Genomic DNA, 17,936 nt, shown 5'->3' on the forward strand with positions numbered 1-17,936 from the left:
CAGCATTGAGCTGGCGTTAGTTTTCCCGCATAGAGCGGAGGTTTGCGCACGCTAAAAATGCTAGCGCACCTTAGTAAAAGAGGGGGTTAATTTTTCCCACCACCAAATTTCCCTATCCCACCCCACCCGGCTACTTTTCATGCCACCCGCCTGGAAAAAATTTCTGGGGAGAACACTGGACATGGTTATATCTAAGTACAACATTCTGAATTCTAACCTGTAAGACTAGACATTCTCTTCAGCAGCTCACCAGAAAACATTTCAAATAAAAGCTAAATGCAGATTGCAGATACAGATTGCAGTGTGTCACAAAAACACATGAACCAGGAAGTAGCTATGTGTGTGTGTAAGCTTCAATCAGAGGCAGAGAAGAAACAGCTTCAAAGAGTTTGAAACCGTTCTGGTAAGTAGGGGAAAAACAATTTTTTTTCTTTATATTGGTAATTATACTGAGCACTCATAAATGGAAATCCATTCGTATTTCCCAAAACATTGAATTCAACGTATGGCATAATAAAAAAAAGATACTAACTCACTGTAACTCACTGAAAAATGGACACACATTGATTGCTAGCAAGGGGGAAAAGTATTAGGGGCACCTCTCTTGCTTATTTTTTAGAGTACTCATAAATAAAAATCAATAGGTATTCTCTTAAAGTGCACTGTATTGAAAATATAGTTGTAAGAAGTACTTTGTAGAAGACTGCAGTAGTCTAACTCTATGAAACAAATAGTCGTTAGTGATGGGGAACTCCCATAATAAAATCCCAGACCTAAAAAGAGAAAGGTTTATTTACATTGTCAGTTATCATACTCAATGCCTGTCAGTTATCTAGTTAGACACAATCATGGCAGGAATCATACTACCCATGTACATTCATCATTTATTTTGTTTTTTGTTGTAAATATACATACTTATGCATATATTCTTATTTTACAATCACTGTGCAAACACTTAACACAAATTCTTCTTATCAACATATGCTACCTTTCTCTGACCTTTGGTAATCTTCTTACATCTTCCCCTACATTGTCATTCCTTCCTATGTTTCCATTTCATTTTACCTTTAGAAATACATGACACTTTCTATTGCTTTTTTATTCCTTCTCATCTAATTTCTCTGTATTCCTTTATATACAAAAACAATAGTAATCCAAATCTGTCTTTAATTATTTTTCTCACTCTTAAAAATCAACCTCATAGCACGTCAAACCTGTATAAACTAAATTATTTTTATGAAAATTTATGGAAACATTAAAATTTGCAGTTAAAACATACTTCCTCATTCCACTCCCTGACTTGGTAAACCACAAAAGAACAGGAAAGACATCTCCGTTTGCTACGATAAAGTACTTTCGCTCTCCTATAATGTTTAAAAGAAATCCTGTGGTTTCACCGTGCCTTAAAAGTAAAAACATCCCCGTTCGCAAGTGGTAGCGGCTAAAAATCTCAGTATTTAAAATCAACGACATTAACAGCAGAACCACGGAAGCGGTTAGTCTGCATGACAAACTTACAATATACAGAGAAACAACAGTGAAACGACACAAACTCCATGCTAACAAGGCTGTACTACCCCTCTTGTCGGTATCGGAGGAAATAAACTTTTCACAACAGAAACCAATATTCAAACTCTAGATTGAAAAAAAAGATCATAAAAAGTACCCATACAAAGTATACAACCTAATGTAATACAGTCCAGAAAGACATCTCCCGCATGAATAAAGAAAGATGAGCAATTTTTGCCTGTATTTCAATTCCCGTTCAGGAACCGCTCGTTTTTTAGGACGGGGCAACAGAACCGGCCCGAGGAGAAGCGGCTGAGGACGTCGAGGGCAATTAGATTGCAATCAAATGCAAGGGTACAACCAGCCGCTAACACGGCTTCAATCAATGAGAGGTCAGCAGTAGTTAACATCTCAGGTACTGTTCTTACCCCTACTCAAATTCAGACAAAGGGCTATCCTTTGTCCCTACTACTACCCTTAATCAGTTTACCACTCATAGGGACATAGCCCGTTTTATTAGAAGTTTATAAATCAAATTGTTTTTTTTCAGAAAAAGAAAATAGCAAGGATGAATCGCTATTTTATGCTAAGTCCCATTGGGTTCTCCCGGCCCACTTGATGCTCACATCAGGGTATTCCAGGATCTTGTGTTGAGAGATATTGATTTATTGGATACCTCTCGTAGCAACGCAAATATTCTAACTTTACCTGGACTCAATATGAGGCGCTTTATACTTTAAGATCTAATCCTGATTTAAACATCAAACCTGCTGACAAGGGAGGGGCGGTAGTAGTTCAATCCACAGCTCAGTATCTAGCCCAAATTCAAACACACGTTGGCTAAAAATGTAAAAAAGGGAGATAAAAATTTTTTCAGATATATTAGTGAAAGGAGGAAGATAAAAAATGGAATTGCTAGGCTAAAAGATGCTGGGAACAAATATGTGGAGAGTGATGAGGAGAAAGCAAATGTGCTAAACAAATACTTCTGTTCTGTGTTCACAGAAGAAAATCCTGGAGAAGGACCGAGATTGTCCGGCAAAGTTACACGAGAAAATGGAGTAGATTCTGCGCCGTTCACGGAGGAGGGTGTTTATGAGCAACTTGAAAAACTGAAGGTGGACAAAGCGATGGGACCAGACGGGATCCATCCCAGGATACTAAGGGAACTCAGAGAGGTTCTGGCGAGACCTATTAAAGACTTGTTCAACAAATCTCTGGAGACGGGAGTGATTCCTGGGGATTGGAGGAGAGCGGATGTGGTCCCTATTCATAAAAGTGGTCACAGGGATGAAGCAGGAAACTACAGGCCGGTAAGCCTCACTTCAGTTGTTGGAAAAATAATGGAAGTGTTGCTGAAAGAAAGGATAGTGTATTTCCTTGAATCTAATGGGTTACAGGATCCGAGGCAACATGGCTTTACAAAAGGTAAATCGTGCCAAACGAACCTGATTGAATTTTTTGATTGGGTGACCAGAGAGCTGGATCGAGGACATATGCTAGATGTAATTTACTTGGATTTCAGCAAAGCCTTTGATACAGTTCCTCATAGGAGGCTGTTGAACAAACTTGAAGGGCTGAAGTTAGGACCCAAAGTGGTGAACTGGGTCAGAAACTGGCTATCGGACAGACGCCAGAGGGTGGTGGTTAATGGAAGTCGCTCGAAGGAAGGAAAGGTGACTAGTGGAGTCCCTCAGGGTTCGGTGCTGGGGCCAATCCTGTTCAATATGTATGTAAGTGACATTGCTGAAGGGCTAGAAGGAAAAGTGTGCCTTTTTGCAGATGATACCAAGATTTGTAACAGAGTAGACACCAAAGAGGGAGTGGAAAATATGAAAAAGGATCTGCAAAAGTTAGAGGAATGGTCTAATGCCTGGCAACTAAAATTCAATGCAAAGAAATGCAGAGTAATGCATTTGGGGATTAATAATAGGAAGGAACCGTATATGCTGGGAGGAGAGAAGCTGATATGCACGGACGGGGAGAGGGACCTTGGGGTGATAGTGTCCGAAGATCTAAAGGCGAAAAAACAGTGTGACAAGGCAGTGGCTGCTGCCAGAAGGATTCTGGGCTGTATAAAGAGAGGCGTAGTCAGTAGAAGGAAGAAGGTGTTGATGCCCCTGTACAGGTCATTGGTGAGGCCCCACTTGGAGTATTGTGTTCAGTTTTGGAGACCGTATCTGGCGAAAGACGTAAGAAGACTTGAGGCGGTCCAGAGGAGGGCGACGAAAATGATAGGAGGCTTGCGTCAGAAGACGTATGAGGAGAGACTGGAAGCCCTGAATATGTATATCCTAGAGGAAAGGAGAGACAGGGGAGATATGATTCAGACATTCAAATACTTAAAGGGTATTAACGTAGAACAAAATCTTTTCCAGAGAAAGGAAAATGGTAAAACCAGAGGACATAATTTGAGGTTGAGGGGTGGTAGATTCAGGGGCAATGTTAGGAAATTCTACTTTACGGAGAGGGTGGTGGATGCCTGGAATGCGCTCCCGAGAGAGGTGGTGGAGAGTAAAACTGTGACTGAGTTCAAAGAAGCGTGGGATGAACACAGAAGATTTAGAATCAGAAAATAATATTAAAGATTGAACTAGGCCAGTTACTGGGCAGACTTGTACGGTCTGTGTCTGTGCATGGCCGTTTGGAGGAGGATGGGCTGGAGTAAGTCTTAACAGAGATTTTGGCAGTTGGAACTCAAGCACAGTACCGGGTAAAGCTTTGGATTCTCGCCCAGAAATAGCTAAGAAGAAAAAAAAAAAAAAAAATTTAAATTGAATCAGGTTGGGCAGACTGGATGGACCATTCGGGTCTTTATCTGCCGTCATCTACTATGTTACTATGTTACTATGTATCTTGGTATACTAAATTGGAATTAACAAACGGATGGACAAAGGAGACCTCATAGACATCATATATCTAGATTTCCAAAAAGCCTTTGACAAGGTGCCCCATTGATGCCTACTCCAGAAACTGAAGAACCATGGGGTAGAAGGAGACGTACATAGATGGATCAGAAACTGGTTGGCGGGTAGGAAACAGAGGGTAGGAGTGAAGGGCCACTACTTGGACTGGAGGAGGGTCACGAGTGGGGTCCCGCAGGGCTTGGTGCTCTGGCCGCTGCTATTTAATATATTCATAAATGATCTAGAAACAGGGACGAAGTGCGAGATAATAAAATTTGCAGGTGACACCAAACTATTTAGTGGAGCTCGGACTAAAGAGGACTGCGAAGAATTGCAAAGGGACTTTAACAAACTAGGGCAGGGGTCTGCAACCTTTAAGACATAAAGAGCCACTTGGACCCGTTTTCGAAAAGAAAAAAAAACTTGGAGCCGCAAAACCATTATAAAACAAATCTAACACTGCATATATTGTTTCTTATCTTAATGCTATATACAGGATCACTAAATTGAAAATAAAATCATTTTTCCTACCTTTGCTATTTGGTGATTTCATGAGTCTCTGGTTGCACTTTCTTCTTCTGACTGTGCATCCAATCTTTCTTCCTTTCTTTCAGCCTCCTGTATGTTTCCTCTCCTCCAGACCTCATTCTCTCCCCCAACTTTTTCTTTCTGTCTCCCTGTTCCCCCTTCTTTCTGTCTCCGTGCCGTCCCCCAAGCCACTCGGTTTGCTGCCACCGCAATCGGGGAACAGCCCCCAAGCCACCGCCGTCCCAAGCTTTCCCTGCAGAAGTGTTGCGCTGACCAGCATTCCGCTCCCTGACGTCAATTCTGACGTAGGAGAGGAAGTTCCGGGCCAACAAGGCATTTCTCCTCATTCCATCCAGCCTGAGCCCCATCTCTCCTTGATCCAGCATTTCCCTTCTGTGTCTGTCAGAATTACCATTCCACCTATTTTCCAGTCTTTGTGTCCATCTCACCTATATCCCTATCTCACCACTTTTTCAGAATCTTCATTTGTCTCTGTCCTTATCTTTACGCCATGTTCAATATTTGCCCTTTCAATGTCTTTATCTCCCCCCACACACTTTTTCAGCATTACTTCTATGTCTCTATTTCACCTCCTCTTCATGTCCCCTCTGTATCTCTATCCTTATTCAGTAGGTCCTGCTTACCCTTTCTCTTCTTTGTGTCACTATCTCCATTTTCAGCTTTCCCCCCCTTTTCCTTTGTTACTGCACCCTGTAGCTAGAATCTTTCCACCCTCCCTCCACTCCGGCCCAGCCCAGTATGAAATATTTCCTTTTGTTTCCCTCCCCTCTCTCTTTCTCTCTCTCTTCTCCTCCCTCACCCACGAGTCCTGCATCTGGCCCTCTCCCTTCTACCTGCACCTGGCAACACCCCCCTGCTCCGCGGCTCTCTTCAGCAACTCGTCAGCAGCAGTGATCAAGACAAGCTGCCGACATCGAGGCCTTCCCTCTACGAGTCCCGCCTTTGTGGAAAAAGGAAGTTGAAACAAGCGGGACTCGCAGAGGGTAGGCCCCGACGTCAGAAGCTTGTGTCGATCGCTGCTGCTGAGTTGCCGAAGAGAGCCGCGGAGCAGGGGATGTGGCCGGAAGCAGGTAGAAGGGAGAGGGAGATAGGAAGGCTGTAGATCTCCGGAGCATGACACCGACCCCGGCCAGGATGATTTCTTTTTCAGGCGTGCACCTTACAAGTCCAGCGTCGCGGCGGGAAATAGCCATGCTGAGCAGTGAGCTCAGCACTACACAGATGAAAGCCTTGCTTGCTGATTGGTCCGGCGGCACGGCGGGGCGGGGCCGCCGGACCAATCAGCAAGCAAGGCTTTCATCTGTGTATGTGCTGAGCTCACTGCTCAGCATGGCTATTTCCCGCCGCGACGCCGGACTTGTAAGCTGCATGCCTGCGTGACACACTACCGGAGCCGCAGCAAAGGTGGAAAAGAGCCGCATGCGGCTCTGGAGCCGCAGGTTGCCGACCCCCGAACTAGGGGAATGAGCGACGAGATTGCAGATGAAGTTCAACGTTGAGAAATGTAAAGTTTTACATGTGGGAAACAGAAACCCGAGGTACAACTATACGATGGGAGGGATGTTATTAAATGAGAGTACCCAAGAAAGGGACTTGGGGGTAATGGTGGACATGACAATGAAGCCGACGGCACAGTGCGCAGCGGCCGCTAAGAAGGCAAACAGAATGCTAGGCATAATCAAGAAGAGTATTACAATTAGAACGAAAGAAGTTATCCTGCCATTGTATCAGGCGATGGTGCGTCCACATCTGGAGTACTGCGTCCAAATATTGGTCACCGTACCTTAAGAAGGACATGACGTTACTCGAGAGGGTTCAGAGGAGAGCAAAGCGTCTGATAAAGGGGATGGAAAACCTTTCATACGTTGAGAGATTGGAGAAACTGGGTCTCTTTTCCCTGAAGAGGAGACTTAGAGGGGATATGATAGAGACTTACAAGATCATGAAGGTCATAGAGAGAGTAGAGAAGGACAGATTCTTCAAACTTTCGAATAATAAAAGAACAAGAGGGCATTCAGAAAAGTTGAAAGGGGACAGATTCAAAATGAATGCTAGGAAGTTCTTCTTTATCCAACGTGTGGTGGGCACCTGTAATGAACTTCCAGAAAGCGTAATAGGGCAGAGTACGGTACTGGGGTTCAAGAAAGGATTGGACAATTTCCTGCTGGAAAAGGGGATAGAGGGGTATAGATAGAGGATTACTGCACAGGTCCTGGACCTGAGGATTACTGCACAGGTCCTGGACCTGTTGGGCTGCCGCGTGAGCGGACTGTTGGGCACGATGGACCTCAGGTCTGACCCAGCAGAGGCATTGCTTATGTTCTTATGGATGCTGATCCTTCTCCAGCTCTTCAAATGGACATAAATAATGTCGTACAAGCTGCTCTTATTGATAACATCATTACGAAAACAAAGGCTAAATTTCTAACTCAAACTCCTAGCCATACTCCCCATTTTTACACCGTACCCAAGATACACAAAACCCTTGACAACCCTCCGGGTAGACCAATTGTATCTCTCTGCGGTACTATTCTGGAACCTTTGTCCAAAATAGTGGATTATTTTCTTAAACCCCAAGTTGTTAAGGCTAAGTCCTTTGTTTTGGATACAACCCATTTTCTCTATCGCATTAGGTCTTTAGAGGTTCAGCAGACGGACCTTCTGGTAATCATGGATCTGGAAGCCTTATACAGCAACATTCCTCAATCAGAGGCTTTAAGTATTGTGGAACATAACTTGGCTTCCTTACCCACTGATAATCATATATCTCCAGTATTTTTAATGACTCTTTCTGCTTTTGTTTTACAAAGGAATTTCTCTGAAGTACAGGGAGAATTTTACCTCCAAACCCATGGCGTTGCCATGAGGACTGCGATGGCACCCAGTGTCGCCAATTTATATGTCACCAATTTCGAAGAAAAATTGCTTTATCCTTCATTATGGATGTCCCGTATACCTGTATGGTTACGCTATATAGATGATGTGTTCTTTTTTTTTATTTATAAATTTTCAGATTATTTAACAAGCATATCATCTTGTAACATAATAACATAGTAGATGACGGCAGATAAAGACCCGAATGGTCCATCCAGTCTGCCCAACCTGATTCAATTTAAAATTTTTTTTATTTTTTATTTTTTTCTTCTTAGCTATTTCTGGGTGAGAATCCAAAGCTTTACCCGGTACTAAGCTTGGGTTCCAACTGCCGAAATCTCTGTTAAGACTTACTCCAGCCCATCAACACCCTCCCAGCCATTGAAGCCCTCCCCTGCCCATCCTCCACCAAACGGCCATACACAGACACAGACCGTACAAGTCTGCCCAGTAACTGGCCTAGTTCAATATTTAATATTATTTTCTGATTCTAAATCTTCTGTGTTCATCCCACGCTTCTTTGAACTCAGTCACAGTTTTACTCTCCACCACCTCTCTCGGGAGCGCATTCCAGGCATCCACCACCCTCTCCGTAAAGTAGAATTTCCTAACATTGCCCCTGAATCTACCACCCCTCAACCTCAAATTATGTCCTCTGGTTTTACTTTCTCTGGAAAAGATTTTGTTCTACGTTAATACCCTTTAAGTATTTGAATGTCTGAATCATATCTCCCCTGTCTCTCCTTTCCTCTAGGGTATACATATTCAGGGCTTCCAGTCTCTCCTCATACGTCTTCTGGCGCAAGCCTCCTATCATTTTCGTCGCCCTCCTCTGGACCGCCTCAAGTCTTCTTACGTCTTTCGCCAGATATGGTCTCCAAAACTGAACACAATACTCCAAGTGAGGCCTCACCAATGACCTGTACAGGGGCATCAACACCTTCTTCCTTCTACTGACTACGCCTCTCTTTATACAGCCCAGAATCCTTCTGGCTACAGCCACTGCCTTGTCACACTGTTTTTTCGCCTTTAGATCTTCGGACACTATCACCCCAAGGTATGCAGTAGCGGAAATGTGGTGGTGATGGGGGACTTCAACTATCCTGGGATAGACTGGAGTATTGGACACTCAAACTGCGCAAGGGAGACCAAATTCCTAGAGGTCACGAGGGACTGTTTCATGGAGCAACTGGTCACGGAACCAACACGGGGCGATGCCACTCTTGACCTAATCTTCAACGGACTAGGGGGGCAAGCAAAGGAGGTGGCGGTATTAGCCCCGCTAGGTAACAGCGATCACAACACGATCCAGTGCAGGCTAGAAATTGGACCATCAAAGGGGAAAAGAACCACAACGACGGCACTCAACTTCAAAAAAGGAAATTATGATGCCATGAGGGAAATGGTGAGAAAGAAACTCAAAGGCAACATAGGAAAGATGGAATCCGTAGAAAAAGCCTGGACCTTACTCAAGGGGTCTGTGCACGAAGCACAAAACCTGTACATCCCCAAGTTCAGGAAAGGGTGCAAAAAAAATAGAACAAAAAACCCAGTGTGGATAACAAATGCAGTGAAGAAGGCGATAAGCGACAAAAAAGCATCATTCAGAAAATGGAAAAAAGACCAATCAGAGGAGAACCAAAAAGTGCACAAAGAACACCAGAAGGAGTGTCACCGACTGGTTAGAAAAGCAAAAAGGGAATACGAAGAGAGACTGGCAGAGGAAGCAACAAACTTCAAGTCTTTCTTCAGATACGTCAAGGGAAAGCAACCGGCAAGAGAAGAGGTGGGACCATTGGATGATGGAGATAGAAAGGGAGTAGTAAAAGAAGAGAAAGAGATAGCTGACAAGTTAAATGAGTTCTTCACGTCAGTCTTCACGAGGGAGAATACAACCAACATTCCGGAACCCGAGGAAATCGTAATAGGAGACCAATATGAAAAGCTGGTCAATTTAAAGGTAAGCCAAGAGGATGTACTCAAGCAGATAGACAGACTAAAAAGCGACAAATCGCCAGGTCCAGATGGCATTCACCCAAGGGTACTCAAGGAACTAAAAAACGAAATAGCGGAGCCACTCCGACAAATATGCAACCTATCCCTAAAAACCGGAGAGATACCGGAGGACTGGAAAATAGCAAATGTCACGCCCATCTTCAAGAAGGGCTCAAGGGGCGACCCAGGAAACTACAGGCCGGTGAGCCTGACCTCAGTCCCGGGAAAGATGATGGAGGCACTGATTAAGGACAGCATCTGTGAATATATCGAAAACAATGTGCAGCTAAAACCGAGTCAGCATGGCTTCTGCAAGGGTAGGTCTTGCCTCACAAACTTATTGTACTTCTTTGACGGGGTGAACAGCCAGGTGGATAAAGGGGAATCTATAGATATCATTTACCTCGACTTCCAAAAAGCCTTCGACAAGGTACCACACGAGAGACTGCTCAAAAAGATATGGAACCACGGGGTGCAAGGGGAGGTCCACCGATGGATCAAAAACTGGCTGGCAAACAGGAAACAGAGGGTTGGCGTAAAGGGCCACTACTCGGACTGGAAAGGGGTCACGAGCGGAGTTCCACAGGGGTCGGTGCTAGGACCACTCCTGTTCAATATCTACATAAACGACCTAGAAGCGGGAACCAAGTGTGAGGTCATAAAATTTGCAGATGACACCAAACTATACAGCAGGGCTCAAACGAGGGAAGACTGCGAAGATCTCCAAAAGAATCTAACGCAGCTGGAAAAGTGGGCCAAAAAATGGCAAATGAGCTTCAACGTAGGGAAATGTAAGGTCATGCACGTGGGGAAAAAGAACCCGATGTTCACTTACAAAATGGGGGGAACACCACTAGGTGTCAGTAACCTGGAGAGAGACCTGGGAGTGATGGTAGACGCAACACTGAAGGCATCGGCGCAGTGCGCCACGGCCTCAAGGAAAGCTAACAGAATGTTGGGTATCATTAAGAAGGGTATCACGACCAGGACGAGGGAAGTCATCATGCCGCTGTATCGTGCAATGGTGCGGCCGCATCTGGAGTACTGTGTCCAGTACTGGTCGCCGCACCTCAAGAAGGACATGGCGATACTAGAGGGAGTACAGAGATGAGCGACTAAACTGATAAAGGGAATGGAAAATCTCCCATATACCGACAGATTAAAACAGCTAGGACTTTTCTCCCTGGAAAAGCGGAGACTTAGAGGAGACATGATAGAAACCTTCAAGATCCTGAAAGGCATAGAAAAAGTAGACAGGGACAGATTTTTCAAATTAAGGGGCACCACAAGTACAAGGGTGCACTCGGAGAAACTGAAAGGGGACAGGTTTAGAACAAACGCTAGGAAGTTCTTCTTCACTCAGAGAGTGGTGGTAGACAGGAACACATTAAATGGTTTCAAAGAAGGTTTGGATAGATTCCTGGAAGAAAAAGGGATTGAAGGGTACAGATAGATATATACCACTGCTCAGGCAATGGGCTTGATGGGCCACCGCGGGAGCGGACTGCTGAGCAGGATGGACCTCTGGTCTGCCTCAGCGGAGGCAATTTCTTATGTTCTTCTTGTGGCCGGGCCGGTCCCTGAGTAAGTGGGAAACTGCGACCCGGACCACAAGTAAGATTTTTGATACGCCTTTTATAGGGCAGTGGAAGGAAGACCCGGATACCGGATTCTTTAGAATATAGTATCAGGTTTATTACTAACCCAAAGTTCAAAGAAAATAAAACAGCAGAAGGAAAAACATAAAACATTCACTTCAGTTGGTTACAGTGCTTCGAGTGCTTCTCCCACATTATACTCTTACAGTCCAGGTGCTATTAAGGAGCAAGATTGTACTTCCTTATCACAAGTAAAATCCCAGCAAACGTATAAGTCAGTTAATGCTTTCCTTGGCTCGTAGCCCCTGCCGGGCTTGATTGCTCTCACTCTGGACTTCACCTTTTACGAGCCTAGCTAGCTGAGCACGGCTTGCGTCCAGCCTTTCCTTCTCAGCTCTCTGCATTTGTTAACTTGGCCCGCACTGCTCATGCTGTCGGGTATACAAACAATAGGAGACCGTTCTTCAGGAGTTTAACTTAGGACATGCAAACATCATATTCTCCCAGGTCCATGCCCTCTTCACTTATCTCACTACTTAGCACGCTGCCCATTTCCCATTCACACTCCCGGGAACTCTGGCTTGAAGTTTCTTCACTTCTTTCTGTTTGTGCTTCCCCTCCCCCTCTCTGTACGTCTGCAAAACTATCTGCAGCTTTTCTCTGGGGAGGCTTTCCCAGCCCTGCTCTTTGGGACTTGAGTTGCCAGTCACACTACCTCTCCAGGCCAGTAACACCTTTCCCTAGGTGTGGGCTTCTTGCCCTACGTTCCTGCTGGGCTTGAGGCACCCTCTGTGACCTGGAACCCACGTGAGTAGTTTGGCTTCTCAACCACTCCTTCTGGTTCTCCTCTCTCCTCACTCTCGTTCCTTCTCTCGTTTCCTCACTTCCTCCTCCTGTAGTAAATTGATCTTTCCTATAAGGCCAACCCCGGGGTCTGACTTCCCCCCCTTCTAAATTAGCCTCAGGTTTCTCCCTGACTTCAGGAAAGGAGTGATAGGGGAAATCAGTGGTCTGCAGAGCCTTTCTTAATTGGCTCTTCAGCTGTGCTGGAACCTGCCTGGGCTTGCCTTCTTTTGCCTGAGCCAGCTGTCCTGACTCCATGCCTGGTTTTATCCAGCCTTGTGCTGCATTCTGGGGCGTTCTAGTAGTAGTTTTCAACGTGACAGGAGCTTCCCTGTCACATACCCCCCTACTTAAACCCCTATCGGTCCTTTCTTCCTTTACACTCTTAGAGGCCTTTTCCCCTAACCCTAACGGGACTCTTCGGGTTATGGATTTCTTTACCACCCCTTCTTTCTCCTCTGTGGAGCCCCAGCCCTGCTCCCCCCGAGCAGTGACTGTATCTATCACCTCCTCTCGCAGTTCCGGAATCATCACTCGCTCACATATTAATTGAGCTATACAATCCCCTTCTTTTATACTATGTTCCTTCTCCCCTAGATTTATTACCAAAATCTTAAGGGTACCTCGATAATCGGGATCGACCACTCCAGCCCCTATGTGTATGCCCTGCCGGAGGGCCAAACCCGACCTTGGCGCAATGCGCCCATAACACTCTTCTGGGAGAGCGATCACTAAGCCCGTATCCACAACCTTCTTGCCCCCTTTTGGCACCTTTATTTCTTGGATACTGCTTAAGTCCCAGCCCACGGATCCTGGCGTCACGCGGACTGGCAATTTAGCCTTGGGAGATAGACGCATCACCCTTAAAATGGGCTTCTCCCTATCTGGTGTAACCTTGGCCAAGGAAACCTCTTTCGGTTTTCCGGGCGGACTCCTTCCTCTCGTGTCCCTACTCTGACCTACCTCTTTAGGTTTCTCTGGCGGACTCTTTCCTCTCTGGTCCCTACTCTGACCTACCTCTTCAGGTCTCTCTGGCGGACTCTTTCCTCTCTGGTCCCTACTTTGACCTACCTCTTCAGGTCTCCCGGGCGAACTCTTTTCTCTTGGGTCCCTACTCTGACCTCCCTCTTCAGGTCTCCCGGGCGAACTCTTTTGGCCCCTGTCCTTATGTACGCTTGCCTTTTCAGGATTAACGGACGGCCTCTCTCCGCCCCTGTCCCTACATCTCGGACACTCCTTACACCAGGTCCCTACTTCTTGGACGAGTCCGGGCCAATAGAATTTCCTTTGGATCTCTTTAATGGTTAAACCTGGGGTCAAATGGTCTAGTCCTCGGTCCCTATGGATGGACCAAAATATTTGTTTCCTAAAGCTGGCTGGTATTACTAAGCACCTTTGTGCCTTTTGGGCCCTAGGATTCCATCCTCTCCTATAGAGAAGTCCTCCTACCACCTGGAACGCACAAGCCTCCTCCCCAGCGATTTCCCACTGCTCTATAGCCGGCTCTAACGAGGGATCTTTCCTTTGTTCCCGGCTTAGAGTAGGGAATCGTTGGGCCACCTCGTAAGGCACCCAGGGTCTCCACGATAAGTGACTCCCCCCTCCCTTGCCTTGCGAGCAAGATCTTTTGTCCTCCCGCCTCTCTGCTCGGCTTTTCCTTCTTTTATGGGAGGGTTCTTCTAGGACCCCCTCTGCCAGAGGGAAGATTTGGGCTAACTGCTCCTCTTGCACTGGGGACGCCTCCACCCCTCGCATGCCAAAACACTCCCTAAAGTAGGGCCATTCCCGTCCCAGGATCACATCGTATGGGGGCCTAGGCATCAGGGCCATTTTTAGAGCATCTTTTCTCCCTTCATACTCTATCCATACCTCCTTCATTTCATAGGTTAAGGAGGTCCCATGCATGCATTGTATTTCCAACCGTCCCTGGGGTTTATCGAATTTCTGACCCCGGGCTCTTAAAACCTGATGCCATACTTTCTGGGCCAGTATGGACTGATCAGCCCCTGAGTCTATTAGGGCAACTAACGGGATTCCCTCTATTTTTATCGGAATCATCCACTCTCTCAGGGAAACCAGGGTTGTGGACCCAACCTTGTTGGTCAGGCTCCTCCTGACCGGGCATTGCACTTGCCAATGTCCCGGATCACCACAGGCCACACCATTACCAGCCCGCTTAACCCTGGCCCGTCCCTGGTACCTTCCCCCAGACCTCCTAAAACATCTATCAAGGCCTTGTCTCAAGGCTCCAGGGTTCTCCTTCGGGGCCAAACGGGTTCCCCGTGATTGGCTCCGATAGGGACCTGGGTCACTCTCTACCCATTCTAGCAACTTTGGCTTAAGTATAGGATAGCTTACTGTTGGTTCAGTACCCAAAGTACGATATGATATGTCCTCATCTATATTCATTTTATGCAGTCTTATTGGCTCCCCAAAAGGAGCGCCTACAGGCCCGACGACACCATCACCGCTGCCGGCCGCCGGTACTGCAGGCCTCTGCGCCAGGTTGCTTATGGCCTGTATCTGAGCAGTCATTTGTTGCAAAAGTTCCGTGTGCCTTGCTTGCTGCGCCTGGTGATCAGCCTTCCAAAGCTCTGCCTGCGACTGCAACATCTCCTGGAAATGCAGCTGCATACGATGCATCTCCCCTTCCAGACCAGTCCGGAACTTGGCCGCCTCCATCCTGAAATACAAACAAGAGAGAACAGGAACCCAAGTGCGGACTTTTCAAACTATGGTGTTCCCCTTCTGGTCCCCAAGCTTCTGGTCCCCCTTACCCACCAATCCACATCAGCCACCCCTAAGTACCGTTACCTTAGGGCCTGATGTGTCTCAGCCTTGGGATATTAGGGCCTCCCCAGCCACTCCTGCAACCAGGAACTCCGGAACCTGGAACCGCTCCTCCGGACTCCGCTCCACTCTCTTGCTGACGTTGGCCTCCAGATGCCTTAATGTTGCCTCTGGGTCTTTTAATCCTCAGTCTCCAAGAAAGTCCGGTTAAGAAATGTATGGCTTTTCAAGAAAAATCCAAACCAAGCTCGAATTGTTCCTACATTCCACACCACTGTGTTACCGGCGGGTGAACACAGTCCTTTCTGGCACTATTTTCCACTGCCAAAACCAGCTGTTGCTTTGCACACAAAAAAAAACCAACCTTCGTGTTTCTGTGGTTTTGCTGGGTTTTTTTTTTTTTTGTTCCTTGGGGTTTTCCTTTCCAACCTCTGGGTGTACTTCCTCCACTAACCTGTGGGCGGCGTGATCCCACCACTGCCACCAACTTCTTGTGGCCGGGCCCGTCCCTGAGTAAGTGGGAAACTGCGACCCGGACCACAAGTAAGATTTTTGATACGCCTTTTATAGGGCAGTGGAAGAAAGACCCGGATACAGGATTCTTTAGAATAGAGTATCAGGTTTATTACTAACCCAAAGTTCAAAGAAAATAAAACAGCAGAAGGAAAAACATAAAACATTCACTTCAGTTGGTTACAGTGCTTCGAGTGCTTCTCCCACATTATACTCTTACAGTCCAGGTGCTATTAAGGAGCAAGATTGTACTTCCTTATCACAAGTAAAATCCCAGCAAACGTATAAGTCGGTTAATGCTTTCCTTGGCTCATAGCCCCTGCCGGGCTTGATTGCTCTCACTCTGGACTTCACCTTTTACGAGCCTAGCTTGCTGAGCACGGCTTGCGTCCAGCCTTTCCTTCTCAGCTCTCTGCATTTGTTTAACACTTTATTAGCACCTTGTTAACTTGGCCCGCACTGCTCATGCTGTCGGGTATACAAACAATAGGAGACCGTTCTTCAGGAGTTTAACTTAGGACATGCAAACATCATATTCTCCCAGGTCCATGCCCTCTTCACTTATCTCACTACTTAGCACGCTGCCCATTTCCCATTCACACTCCCGGGAACTCTGGCTTGAAGTTTCTTCACTTCTTTCTGTTTGTGCTTCCCCTCCCCCTCTCTGTACGTCTGCAAAACTATCTGCAGCTTTTCTCTGGGGAGGCTTTCCCAGCCCTGCTCTTTGGGACTTGAGTTGCCAGTCACACTACCTCTCCAGGCCAGTAACACCTTTCCCTAGGTGTGGGCTTCTTGCCCTACGTTCCTGCTGGGCTTGAGGCACCCTCTGTGACCTGGAACCCACGTGAGTAGTTTGGCTTCTCAACCACTCCTTCTGGTTCTCCTCTCTCCTCACTCTTGTTCCTTCTCTCGTTTCCTCCCTTCCTCCTCCTGTAGTAAATTGATCTTTCCTATAAGGCCAACCCCGGGGTCTGACTCCACCCCCTTCTAAATTAGCCTCAGGTTTCTCCCTGACTTCAGGAAAGGAGTGATAGGGGAAATCAGTGGTCTGCAGAGCCTTTCTTAATTGGCTCTTCAGCTGTGCTGGAACCTGCCTGGGCTTGCCTTCTTTTGCCTGAGCCAGCTGTCCTGACTCCATGCCTGGTTTTATCCAGCCTTGTGCTGCATTCTGGGGCGTTCTAGTAGTAGTTTTCAATGTGACAGGAGCTTCCCTGTCACATTATGTTCTCTCCCCGTCCGTGCATATCAGCTTCTCTCCTCCCAGCTATACGGTTCCTTCCTATTATTAATCCCCAAATGCATTACTCTGCATTTCTTTGCATTGAATTTTAGTTGCCAGGCATTAGACCATTCCTCTAACTTTTGCAGATCCTTTTTCATATTTTCCACTCCCTCTTCGGTGTCTACTCTGTTACAAATCTTGGTATCATCTGCAAAAAGGCACACTTTTCCTTCTAACCCTTCAGCAATGTCACTTACATACATATTGAACAGGATTGGCCCCAGCACCGAACCCTGAGGGACTCCACTAGTCACCTTTCCTTCTTTCGAGCGACTTCCATTAACCACCACCCTCTGGCGTCTGTCCGACAGCCAGTTTCTGACCCAGTTCACCACTTTGGGTCCTAACTTCAGCCCTTCAACTTTGTTCAACAGCCTCCTATGAGGAACTGTATCAAAGGCTTTGCTGAAATCCAAGTAAATTACATCTAGCATATGTCCTCGATCCAGCTCTCTGGTCACCCAATCAAAAAATTCAATCAGGTTCGTTTGGCACGATTTACCTTTTGTAAAGCCATGTTGCCTCGGATCCTGTAACCCATTAGATTCAAGGAAATACATTATCCTTTCTTTCAGCAACACTTCCATTATTTTTCCAACAACTGAAGTGAAGCTCACCGGCCTGTAGTTTCCTGCTTCATCCCTGTGACCACTTTTATGAATAGGGACCACATCCGCTCTCCTCCAATCCCCAGGAATCACTCCCGTCTCCAGAGATTTGTTGAACAAGTCTTTAATAGGACTCGCCAGAACCTCTCTGAGCTCCCTTAGTATCCTGGGATGGATCCCGTCTGGTCCCATCGCTTTGTCCACCTTCAGTTTTTCAAGTTGCTCATAAACACCCTCCTCCGTGAACGGCGCAGAATCTACTCCATTTTCTCGTGTAACTTTGCCAGACAATCTCGGTCCTTCTCCAGGATTTTCTTCTGTGAACACAGAACAGAAGTATTTGTTTAGCACATTTGCTTTCTCCTCATCACTCTCCACATATTTGTTCCCAGCATCTTTTAGCCTAGCAATTCCATTTTTTATCTTCCTCCTTTCACTAATATATCAGAAAAAAATTTTATCTCCCTTT

The 17,936-nt window shown here is 46.3% G+C and overlaps 1 protein-coding gene across 1 annotated transcript in view; it reads right to left on the reverse strand.

The window, feature by feature from the left end:
- The window catches only part of GNE (glucosamine (UDP-N-acetyl)-2-epimerase/N-acetylmannosamine kinase), a 547,927-nt gene that overhangs the window by 481,336 nt on the left and 48,655 nt on the right, over nucleotides 1-17,936 (reverse strand).

Source organism: Geotrypetes seraphini, chromosome 1 (assembly GCF_902459505.1).
Source record: "Geotrypetes seraphini chromosome 1, aGeoSer1.1, whole genome shotgun sequence".
NCBI classification, from domain to species: domain Eukaryota; kingdom Metazoa; phylum Chordata; class Amphibia; order Gymnophiona; family Dermophiidae; genus Geotrypetes; species Geotrypetes seraphini.